The 13,612-nt window shown below is 32.3% G+C and overlaps 1 protein-coding gene across 1 annotated transcript in view; it reads right to left on the minus strand.

The window, feature by feature from the left end:
• Positions 1-13,612, minus strand: part of LOC114326292 (calmodulin-binding transcription activator 2) — a 298,703-nt gene that overhangs the window by 250,108 nt on the left and 34,983 nt on the right. The gene's annotated exons all lie outside the window — the stretch shown is intronic.

A 13,612-nucleotide genomic window follows, 5' to 3' on the forward strand; every position in this document is an offset into this window, starting at 1 on the left:
CTTTAGTCTTTTATTTCTGACATATTTGTAATGCGGCAAAGTTTTCATGGCGTATTTATGAATAAGTAAGTACTTCTACAAACTAGTTTTGGAAGTTATATTTCTTTATGCGCGATCGGGAAAAATATTGAGAGATAATTTTTATAAAAGTGACAGTATGAAGTTAGTTGCTAAATCTTAAGTTCAGTATGTATCAGTGCCATAAAGTGTGAAAAAAATATATTAGTGTTTTCAGTAAATATATTTATTATAATTTTTATGTCTTTGGATTTGTCTTCGTCGGGAATAGGACAATAAGTATTAAGATATGATGAAAAGAAGCTTAAAAATCAATCTTAATATATTATTTGTACAATCTGTCAAAACAATTCATTTTGGTATGAATTTTACGGACACAACACACTGACTTACACGGTTGCCACCCGATCACCGTAGTCAAACAGTGTTAGGCTACGGCTCCACGGGCTGGAAATTGACGCTAGCAGTAGCCGCAAAACGAAGTTAAGGTTCCACGGAACGGAATAGGAATAGCCGAACTGAACCGACTACGCACAAGTCCTGTAGTCGGTACAGTTCGGCTATTCCTATTCCGTTCTGCGGAACCTTAAGTTCGTTTTGCGGCTACTGCTAGCGTCAATTTCCAGCCCGTGGAGCCGTAGCCTTAAGTTTGGGATGAGTGACCGCTTAGAAACACCTCATGTTGTTGCCTTGCCTTACTTTTTTTTTTAATTTTTGGTATTTATAACATTCCGTTAACTTCTAATCATTTTTATTGTTATGCGATTTAAATTTTAATAATGTTCTGTTATTAAATTCTACTTGAAACAATTACTAATAAATATTTCGTCTTTCACTGACGTCATCACAAACCTATAGATTAGCAGACCTGTACGTTTTGTACCTTGTGTACTCCTGGCGGTAAACCCATGAACCGTATTGTGACATGGTCGGCGTAGAACGGAAAATAAGATATCACTTTGGTCGAAGCCTTCAACCGAATAAGTACCTAGTGGCAGATAACCTATCCACATAAAAGTGGCGAATATTTCATTCTTGTTTCAAGTCATAGTATTATTTTGAAAAGAAACTATCCAAGTTTATTACGTATGTGTTTAGTGGGCTGAAGAAACGAGGTTGGAGGTTCGCAACAGTGAGTTGTGGTTTATCTGGTAAATGATTTTTTTTAACATGCCACTATAACGCCATATTTGTTTTTTGTCTTATTTGACGTCTTCAAAAAAATTTTACTATTAAATCTTGCAGTGAGCTTATTAATTCAGTCTGGTATCTTTTAACTATTTCATTGTATGTAATATCCACTCAGAGGGAAAGTATTTTGTCATAAATTTTATAAAATTATCTCTCTTAATTTGTGGGGTTATGTTACATCACATATTACCCAATTCCAATTTTATATATTATAATCATGAAGTTCTGAAACATAGTAAATTCCGTACATCATATCCACCGATTCTGTTCCGATATTTGGTATTTTCATAAATTATTACACTACTTTGGCATTATTCCATATCATTTAATAACTATACTATTTTTTATGAAAAGCTATTTCCAAAATAAATATATTCAGCATTTAAATTTTAGACTTACTTGTCTACATATTATCGAGTCAAGGCCATTTTATATGCCAATCTTATGACAAGGTCACCAAACAGTCTAGTGGAAGATTGTTTTTTCCTTTCTAATGAGATAGCTTTTTCTGATTCTTCTTTATTCTAAATAAAAACTTCCTGATTTTTGTTTTTCTTTCTCTGACTTTTCCCTACATTATTACAAGGAAGTAAAACCAGGATTCTATTTTTTTTAGCCACTGGGGAACCACGTCTTTCTTTTAAAACAAAAGGTCCCGCATAGTCAACTCCAGTATTAATAAAGGGAAGGTATGGAGTCACTCTTACTTCTGGGAGATTTCCCATAAGGGGAAAGTTGGAAACGGGTCGAGCCTTAAAACAAATAAAACAGCGATGAACTACCTGACGGGCCAAAGTCTTGCCGTGTATTGGCCAATAGGTTTCGCGAATTGAATAAAGCAATTGTTGAGGACCGGCATGCATTAGCCTCAGGTGCTCATGTTCAAATAATAATTTGGAAAGACGATGCTTTGGAGAAATTATGATAGGATGTTTCTTATCATACGAGTAAGAAGATTGATGTAGTCTACCCCCCCACCCTGAGTAATCCACTTGCGTCAAGAAAAGGATTCAAAAATAACAGTTTACTGTTAGATGGGACAGTTTTTCCATTCAACAAGCTAAAATATTCAGTATAAAATGATTCACGTTGAGAGAATTTGACTAAAATACTTAGAGCTAAATCAAGCTCTTCTACAGAAAGAGCTCCAGATTTCACCTGCTGGGCCTTAAGCACAGCAGATGAGTTATGAATGAATCTCAAACAGTAGGCAAACGAACGCTTTAAACGACCAATTCTAGAATATCTATCAAAGGGAAATTTAAAACTTTCTACAGACACCATTGAAATGATTTTTGCTTGCTTAATTTCAAGTTTAGTTTTAAATTCTAAGGGTGTAAATGGCCATTCTTCAATAGATTTCAACAGAAATTCGGGGCCATGCCACCATAAATTACAGGATATGAGATTAGAGGGATTGATTCCCCTAGAAATAAAATCTGCGGGATTCTTGTTCGTGCTTACATGTCGCCAGGAAAAATTGCTGGTGAGAGATTGAATCTCTGACACCCTGTTAGCTACGAATGTTTGTAATAAATGAGGTGACGTTTGAATCCATGAAAGGGCTACAGTTGAGTCAGACCAAAGAAAAATATTATGAATATTAATCGATAAAGATTCAAGAACTTTCTTTAATAATCTGCTCAAAATCAGGGCAGAACATAGTTTAAGACGAGGTATTGTTACCCTTTTCACAGGTGCCACCCTAGATTTGGCGCAGAGCAATTCGATTTGAACCTTTCCAAATGCATCAATGGAACGAACGTAAATGCATGAGCCATAAGCAAGTTCAGATGCATCACAGAAACCGTGAAGTTCATTTAGGAGAGAATCATGATATTTGACGTTACGAGGTACCTCAAGATCATTTAATTTAAGCAGTTGCTTCCGAAAGGCCATCCATTCAGTATGAATTTGTGGAGGTACTGACTCATCCCAACTTAAGTTCTCTAACCACAATTGTTGCATTAACACTTTGGCCTTGATAATGACTGGACTTAAGAGTCCTAACGGATCAAATATACTGGCAATACTTAAAAGTATCGTGCGCTTCGTTATCACACTAGAAAAAACTTCGGAAGAAATAGTATATTTAAGCGAATCGGAGCTTTGAAGCCAATGAAGACCCAAAGCTTTCGTCCCATTATTGGAACCAAAGGTATATGTAGTGTCCTGAGATTCAATAATTTGTTTGATGCCTTTTAGAACCAAGACTTCATTAGATACCCATTTACGAAGAGGAAAACAACCTTTAGCTAAAATGGCTACGATTTGGCTACAATGCAAAATAAGTTCAGAAATGGAATCGGAGCCAGTTAGCAGATCATCCACATAGAAATCATTAGCTATAATTTTAGATGCTTCAGGATACTCATTTAAGTGTTCCTTAAAAAGTTGTATTAAACATCGAGTAGCTAAAAAACTTGCCGAAGCAGTACCATAGGTAACAGTATTCAGACAAAAAGTTTGCAAAGGTTGGGACGGATCTGATCGCCAAACTATTTGCTAAAGGTTTCTTTGAGAAGGATCGATTAAAATTTGACGGTACATTTTTGCAATATCAGCGGATACCACATAAGAATGTTGTCTAAATCTCAGAATGATTGCAATTAAATCATTTTGAACTAATGGACCTACCATTTGTAAATCATTCAACGAAACTCCAGATGTAGTGGGTGACGAACCATTGAATACAACTCGAAGTTTTGTAGTTAGGCTATCTTCTTTTTCCACTCCATGATGAGGAAAATAGAAATTAACTAGAGACTCATTATTACATGGAGACATGTGACCCATAGATAAGTATTCGTTCATAAAATCGGAATATTTTTCCTTTAACATAGGATTCTTTTGAAACTTACGCTCAAGAGACATAAATTTACTTCTAGCAATAGATTTTGACTCACCTAATTGATCAAGAGAGTCCTTAAAGGGAATTGTTACGATAAACCTGCCATTTTTGTCCCTCTTATGAAATGACTGAAAATGTTCCTCGCAAGAGATTTCTTCCTTCGAACGTGGGGAAGAAGTAGACATTTCCTCTATTTCCCAAAAGCGAGATAAATCGTTTACATCAGATAACCGGGAAATATTACAGATTATCCGGTTAGACGCAGTTTGAGCAATTGGGCCAGAAACAATCCATCCTAATCTCGTTTTCTGCAAGATGGGACCAACGCGATTTAATTTTATCTGTCCTACACACAGCAAGTTATAAAATAGACCTGCTCCAATTAACAAATCTATCGATGAGTTAATATTAAAGTTAGGGTCAGATAGCTGAATATTAGAAGGAATTCGTAAGGAAGATATATCAACATTACAACCAGGGAGCTGATCACATATTGAGTTAGTAATTAGACAATTGATAGAACTTTTGAACGAGGAATAGCAAGAACCAATTCGTAAATTACAATTGTATTTTAAATTCGAGGAAACTTGACCAAAGCCAGATACTGATACATTCAAACGGTTTTTTGCTATTCCCAATTTATCAAAAAAAACTAGATACAATATAATTTGATTGTGAAGCACTATCCAGGAGGGCACGACATTTGTGCGCAACTCCTGCGCTATCAAAAACATTCACTAGAACTGTCGATAACAGAACAGACTTGTATTCTGGAACATAGTTAGATAGGGTTTGAGTGTTGTGTACAGTCGAGTCAGATTGAATATTCGAAGATGACTGCACTGGATTGGAATATGAAGTTAAGTTATTTGAGTTGTCCGTATTGATATGCAAGAGAGAATGATGCTTTTTACCACATTTAGTACACTTTCCGTACTTACAATTTAAATTAATGTGGCCTGAATGTAGGCAATTGAAACATAATTTAAGCCTTTTAACATTTTCGGCCCGATCAGAACTACTTAAATGATTGAAATCGGGACACAGACTTATTTTATGATTGATGGATTTGCAGAAAGCACAAGAAGTTTGGGTGGCTACTAGAGCTCTTGAGGATTTGTTGTCGGAATCGAATCGTTCTTTATTATTATGTCCAAGGTTGGCATCAATTTTATCCAAAACCTCAGCCTTACCTTTTAGAAAATTAATAAGATCCTTTAACGTTGCGTTTGAAGGTTTCTTAGATTCCCACTCCTGTGTGGTGTAGGAATCAAGTTTCTCTATTATAATAAATATAAGTAGGGTATCCCAAGTATCAACTGGTTGGTCCAATGATTTAAGTGACCTTAAATTACCTTGAAGTTCATCTATTAATTGCCTGATGCTTGATGCAGATGGCTTTGTGATTTTTGGGAGAGAAAAAAGGCACTTGGTGTGATTGTATATTAATAAATCTTTGTTTGCAAATCTTTCACATAGCATTTTCCACGTGACTGAGAAATTATCCGAAGACACTGGCAAACTACTAATGACCTTTTCGGCAACACCGCTAAGAGAATATTTCAAGTAGTGGAATTTTTGAATAGGATTTATATCTGAATTATCTAAGATTATTGACTGAAACGAATCTCTATACTCTAACCATTTCTCGTAGCTCCCGCTATATTTTACAAGTTGAAGAGTAGGTAATTTGATGTTACAATTGACGTTAGGTCGACTAGAAGGACCTGCTTGGGATTGAACATCGTTTTCTGAATTAATGTTATGCATAACTTCATTGGGATTGGACTTTGATAGCAGCGATCGTGTTTTAGTAATAATAGAGAAATAATCTTTTTCGAAGAGCTCTCTTTGGGACGCTTCCTCCTCTAAATCGTTCACATGACATTCAATTTCGGATTGAATTTCATCGAAATTATCTAATAAATCTACAGCTTTGTTTAATCTTAATTTGATTTCCTCATATGCAATATTATAATCATCGTTGGAAATATTGGACTCTATATCTGTGATATAATTTTTAAAAATTGTCAATTTAGATTTAAGCCCTGCTTTCTTTCTCTTGTACCTCTCAACGTTAGAAACTTGACTATGATTTTCAGTTTCGGACATTGTGACTTATATTGAAGTAAAAAAGAAGAAAATAAAATATGACAATAATTCTATAACGAGAAATGTCACGTAAACTCACGTAAATGTCAGATAGTTTTGACAAACTAAATTAAATGCAGAATTGTCAAATATGAAGGATTGATATTAAAGAATTAGGTAATAAATTACAAAGTAACAACAAAAAATAATAACCAACTGGAAACTTAGGCGTCACGAGTGAATGATTAGACACTGTGACCTTAAATATCAAATAATCGATCAATAAAATAAACCAAATAAATATGAATAAATTTTATGACACTGGCGAATGATTAGACGCCGAAATTGTCAATTAAATAGGAAAATTAAATACAATTAAATTTTTATAACACTGGCGAATGACTATACGCCGAAATTGTTAATTTAATTATATTCAAAGTACAAATTCGAAAAATAACAAGTATGAGTCAATTCTTATTCAACAAGAAAGTGGAATATAAGAAAAGGAATATAAGTTCTGACCTTTTAACTTCAACGGCTAAAAGTCGGCTTTTCGTTATTTTTCTTATATCCGGCTCGAAGGACCAATGAATAAAGTTGGGCTGGATCTGGACTGTATATTAGGTGTGGTTTTCTTTTTTGTGTTTCCAATGGTTTTAAATAATGTTATACTGATTTACATCTACTAATTGAACATATATTATAGAAAAAGTTACAAACCAGTATATGAAACAAAAATGTATCTTACATTAAACATTAAAATTGCTAAGGCAACAAAATACAAATCTTCTTCTATTCTTCTTTCAAATTCTTGAAGGTGGGCTAAAAGGAAAACTGTACAATAGCAGTGCGTGAAGGGTTTAAAGTGTGCGTGAAGTAACAATGTATTTTAAATGGGGTTTACTTTTCCGCACACTTTCAATGGGTTTTTTCGCACACTTTCATATAATCAAATATCCTTAACTTTCGCGTTCTCATGGTGATGACAATATGAGCAATGACTTAAAATAAAATTTTTGACAGTTTTGTGGTTTGAAAGTAGTTAGGATTTTTAAATGTCAAAGTTCTAAAAATTGTAGAGTAGAAATGAATCCCAGTGACGAAGAGTTACAGTTTTTTTATTTGTTTATCGTAGAGTAGATAAAATTTTGTATGAAACAGTTCGTGAAGTATGCTTTTTGCGATCGCACGCAAATTTTAGAGCACGAGCGACAACGGAGCGAGTGCTGTACATCATAACTATTATTTTGTTGAAATCATATAATAGAATAATAGTCCAGAGAAATAAGCTTTTTCTCGTGACACATCCCCTCCAGCCCGAAACCAATTTTTTTGAGTAGTATGGACATCTATATTAATAACCTATATTAGAATAACTTTTTCTCGTGACACATCCCCTCCAGACCGAAACCAATTTTTTTGAGTAGTATGGACATCTATATTAATAACCTATATGTTTCCTGCAGCCGATTTTGATTATATACATAGTTATAAACAAATGAAGATCAAAAAACTGTAAATTTTCGCTTTTTTCGTCTATTACTAAAAAGTGAATCATTCTACATAAATAAATTTGAGAATAAGAAACTCATAAATCATATAAAAAACTTCGATATGCCGTTCGCTGAATATGTCTATCACTATTTGTTGCTTAGAAAATTGCAAAATAAGATATAAATTTTGAGATTTTATAAATGTTCATAACTTATGTAAAAATTAAGTTAGAACCTTCTTATTATACGGAATGCTGAGACTTCTTGTGCTTAAATTATATTTTAAATTTTAAAGCAATTGGTCAAATAGACTGTTTATCCCAAATTCATTTTATTGCCACACTGTAAGTCAGAAAATTATGAGGTTACAGTAATACTTCGGATAGTTTATAAAAGAAAAACATTTATACTATTAACTTAATTAAAAAAAAATGACTAAAAGTAATTTTAAACAGTGTAAAATTATTTTGCAAGAACATGTCAATTTTTTGCTTACTTATAATAATAATAATGATGTTTATTTAGGAATAACAATAAAGATTTACAAAAAAAATAAAAAGCATAATGAGTACTACCTAAATAAACATAAATAAGTCACTGAAGTTGAGCTACCCTGTATATATATTACTAATATACATACAAAAGTAGCACCCCTTGTGCGTGAGACTTAAAAATATAATATACTAATTTACAAATATAAACAAACATAAAAAATATTTAACAAATGTATAAATGTATACAGTTTTCGAAAATTTATAAAAATACTAAAAACTATAACATTAATCAAGAAAAAATAAAAATATAATAATTTTAATATATTTTGTGATATAAATGTGGCCATCAATAATTCAAGAAATGTCGCAGTTGATAATAAAAATCTATTTAGATACAATTTTTATTTTCGATATAATTTTTTATTTCTTATTTAAGTTTATTTATTACAATTATTGTCCATTGATAAGTTCTTCGCAGAATTTTGTTGATTTGTTCCCAATCCATTGTTTAATTTCATATTTATATCTATGTTTTTTATAATTTTTAAATTGTTTTAAATTATCCGGTAGCAAATTGTACAATTTGAATTATAAACAATTAGAATAACTTTTTAACCGTTAACCGTAGAAAAAATATTTTTTTATATTTAGAAAGACTAAATTTTTATACACGTTTAGAAAGGAAAACAATTGTCCTAGGACAATTAGGGACGAAGTTAGCCCCCTCTTTTTTTAATTCACATGTTCTTGCAAAATAATTTTGCAATATTTAGAATTCTTTTTTGTCATTTTTTTAAATTAAATTAATAGTGTAAATCTTCTTCTTTCATAAACTTTCCAAAGTATTACTGAAACTTCATCATTTACTGACTTGTGTTGCAAAAAAAATTAATTTGGGATAAACAAATTAAATAACTTTTATAAAATATTTGACCAATTACTTTAAAATTTAGGGTATGATTTAAGCACCAGAAGTCTCAGAATTCCGTGTAATAAGAAGGTTCTAAGTTAATTTTTATATAAGTTATGAATATTTATAAAAACTAAAAATTTATGATTTATTTTGCAATTTTCTAAGCAACCAGCGAACGCCATATTGAAGTTTTTTATACGATTTATGAGTTTTTTACTCTCAAATTTGTTTAAAATGCTTAACTTTTTGGTAATAGACGAAAAAAACTAAAATTTACCGGTTTTTGATCTTCATTTCTTTATAACTATGTATATCATCAAAATCGGCTCCAGGAAACATATAGGTCAGGGGTGGCCAAGCTCCTTGATAGTCCGAGCCATTTTTCAAAATTTGAAATTTTTCGGGAGCCGCAACTAAACAATTATTTAAAAAGTGCAAAAAGGTATCAAATTTTTCTCTCACTGTTTGGATTTTATGAATTTTAAAGTGAAATAAAATGGTTCACATCGTTGTTTCAAATAATGCTATAAGCCGCCTTTACTAATTCAGGGTACTTCGATTCTTCATCATCCTTCCATCTTTTTCTGGGACGGCCTACTGATCTACCGAAATCAAAAAACACTGATCTTCAAAAAACACTGTATTTAACACTCTGTCTTCCTCTGATCTTACTACATGACCTGCCTATCTTATCTAAGCTTTTATATGTCTGACGATGTTTACAGTACCATACAGAGTCACCAATACAGTTGTATTTCGTCTTATCTTCATTTATTCGAAGGCCCAGACTACCTGTTTCTTCCTTGAGTTGTGAAAACACCTCTCTCATGTCTATTGTAGAATGGGGGATTGCATCTAGATCATCATCAAATTCCAGCAATTTGATCCTCGATTCGCAAATCCCCCTGTCAGTGACGAATGTTGGCGATCATCATGGCAATCTTTATTTAATCTGCAGCAACGCGAAAAAGCTGCACAGATGCTTTGTTGAACCAGATTCTGAGGTTCTTTAACCAGGATGTTCTTCTTCTTCCTGGACCTCGCTTTCCAACTATTTTTCCTTGCAGGATGGCTTGTAGTAGCTCTCGGTTCTTCCCCATTTTTCTAAGGATCTCCTCATTTTTGACTCGGTAAGTCTACGGGATATATGATATTTTACTTATTACATATTCTAAGGCCAAATTGAATAGCAACGGTGAAGGGGTCTCCTTGTCTAAGTCCTAATGTTACACTTAGTTATTTAAATTTGTTGTTAGTAATTTAAGACATTTTGAAACACAAAAATTTAAACTAATTCAGGACATTATTTATTGAGAGCCACAAATAATCCTTCAAAGAGCCACATGTGGCTCGCGAGCCGCAGTTTGGCCACCCCTGATATAGGTTATTATTATAGATGTCCATACTACTTAAAAAATTTGGTTTTGGCCTGGAGGAGGTTGTGTCACCAACAGGATATTTTTTTCCTTATTTCTCTGAACTATAATAATAAAATAATAACTTACGTGCGTACAAAGTTCCCACACGCACATTTTTTTATGGAACTTTATTTTTGCGTTTGTATTTTTATTTTTCTAACCATGTTTTGTGAGGTACATTTCTTCAATTCCGCGCCTTAAAATTATACATGCGGTGTAAATAGGCCAGCCGAACCGCTCCAGAAACCTCTACAGCTGAGAAATCCGAAAAGAACGTGACTTCAATTATATTGAATCAAAGATTCGCTCTGTTGCTTTCAAAGTTCAATATTTTAATCCTTTTAGTCGTCATCGATCGATTCTCGTGCTTTCAGGATACCTATCATTATTACTTACATTCCTCTACCTTTTCAACAGATAAAAAGAAGGATAGTGAATTGCGTTAAAGAATAGCTCTCTGAGAGTTGAATCTCCCGTTTCCTTATCTTGTCGTCTAGTTGTGAATCAAAAGTTTTCCGTTATTCGAGAGTTCCGAGCGAGAATCTGTGGAATTTCAGAAGTTTGATCTCTTTTTGTAATAAATGAACTTTGTGTAAAACGTTTTAATTTTATCGGTAAATGAAACTCGAGCATATCCTCTTAAACAACACAATCCGAAAGTGATTAAAACGTCGTTTTGGAATGGAATCATTAAATTTAATTTATCTAAGAAAGTTTAGTAAATGCGATCTGTACAGAAATTATTAGAAGAAGTTTAATCTTAAAAAAAGTAAAACTACTTTCTCTTGAAATTTTATATTTACTATTAAAACGTATATGTTGAACAGCACGTATTACTGTCTAATTCTTTCGTTGGTCTTTATATTTTTTATTTTCCTTACAATTGTTCCTGATACTTCTTATTTAAGTGTCGTTTCCCAATCGAAGGTTACATATCATCATCACTATATTTACTCCATCTACCGCTGCTGTTAAGAGTTTTATTCTAAACTGCATTTAAACCCATTCCTTAAATTTTGCAACCCTGATACTCGATTTCCTAATAGGTACTCTATTTCCTCCTCTTATCTTTCTCTGTACAAAAAATCTTGCGAAGCCCTCGTTACGTGTCAAAGATATTGTAACTTTTTCATTTTATTCTGTTTGTTATTTCTTAGTTTTTGCTCATTTCTTGCAACACTTCCGTGTTCGTTTTCTACTGTGTCCATGCTATTTTAATCACCCTTCTGTATTCTGTATCGGCAAATTTCAAAAGACTGTAGCTTATTTGTGTTCTTGCTTTCAGTGTCCAGCTTTCAAGTCCTACGCGTAAGAACCTACGCCTCTGACAAGCCTAACAAGACACAAGCGATTAACGAACACTAGACGCTGACATCATCAGCAGCAAGCCATAAACAAAAACGAACCTAAGACCTTAAATACAGGGTGTCCCCGAAAATAGTGCGTTCCATAAAGGTATAGGTAGAGAGCACCATGTAAAGCAAAAAACTCTTAAAACATTTTTTTCTAAATGCAATCGTTTCACCAAAAAATTAAAATACATTTTCGTATGCAAATTAAAATCTGGCAACTCTGTGAGGTACGAAAATTTAAACGTAGACTTCTTTTTAGTAAACATACAACAGATAGTTTGGAAGAATCCTGTTTAGTCTCAATACCGAAAACGTTTTCGAATCGTGAGTTCATTACCTATTATTTTATTGTTGATTAGTTGTGGCAGATCACTATTAAATGGCTTACTAATTTCTTTCAAAATGTTTTGCCGTTATTTCTCGTCGTTATGAGTGAATGTGCTCGTGAAAGTGTAATAATTTTTTTCAAGTAAGTACAACTTAATTATTTTTGTTCACAAGTAAACAAATTACTGACACATTATCAATCTGGTGTATTTAATTTCCACTGTGAACTATGTAATTTAGTCAAAGTCCTCAGCATTCAACACATTTAAAGCTTACTAAATACATAATACCTACTAGTTCAGTTAAAATATATGTTTTTATTTTAAAAGATGTTTAATTCGTTTAAAATTATGTAATAGGTATTTCAATACATTTAAAAAAATTATAGTAAACAAATAACAAAAAAAAAAACGAATAGTAAATACATTAAGTACTATTAGGTTGGATTATTTTAAATACACGTCGGTACTGTAAATCACAAATAAGTTCTTACTATCTGTTATTATTCCGTAGTGCGTACGATCGCGATGTTGCCAGGCAATTAAAATTTCTAAACATATAAATACAGGTATATGGAAAACAATGTAATCTTTTTTTTGGAAACGGTTAACTTTAGAAAAAAATGCTATAGGACTTTTTTGTTCTAAATTGTGTATTCTATCCATACCTTAAAGGAACACACTATTTTCCGGGACACCCTGTATTGATTTTAACAAAAAAACGAAAAAATCAAAATTTTATAAAATATAATTTTCTTCAGCTTTGTTTATGTACAATTACGTTGTAAAGGTAATAACTTACAGAAATCAGTATAAATGGTTGAAGGAGTTTTTTTTGTTTTCTTTTTTGTATGATTTACAACTAATTCTAGTAGTTGGCACATAGTGTTCGTTAAATCCGAGAAGCAAAAAAATCTGCTTAAAATACGTTAAAACAGCTACTGCGGAAATCGCTATTCTTAAAATTTAAAATATAGTACAGGATAACACGTGCACATAAACTAAAATAGAGAGATTTAAATTTTTTGTGCTACAATCAACATTTAAGAACCTAGGTCTATGACAAGCCTAACGAGAAAATAGATTAACGAACCCTAGACGCTGACATCATCAACAACAAACCATAAACAAAAACGAACCTAAGACCTTAAATATTGATTTTAGCAAAAAAAAAAATGAAATAAATCAAAATTGTATGAAATATAATTTTATCCATTTTTGTTTATGTACAATTACGTTGTAAAGTTATTAACTTGATTGATGAAGTTTTTTGTTTTCCTTTTTGTATGATTTACAACTAATTCTCGTAGTTGGCACATATAGTTCGCTAAATCCGAGACCAAAACAAATGTGCTTAAAATACGTTAAAACAGCTACTGCGGAAATCGCTAATCTTAACATTTAAAATATAGTACAGGATTAAATAACACGTGTACATAAACAAATATCAAGAGAATTACATTTG

This window comes from Diabrotica virgifera, chromosome 4 (genome assembly GCF_917563875.1).
Source record: "Diabrotica virgifera virgifera chromosome 4, PGI_DIABVI_V3a".
Taxonomy (NCBI): Eukaryota; Metazoa; Arthropoda; class Insecta; order Coleoptera; family Chrysomelidae; genus Diabrotica; species Diabrotica virgifera.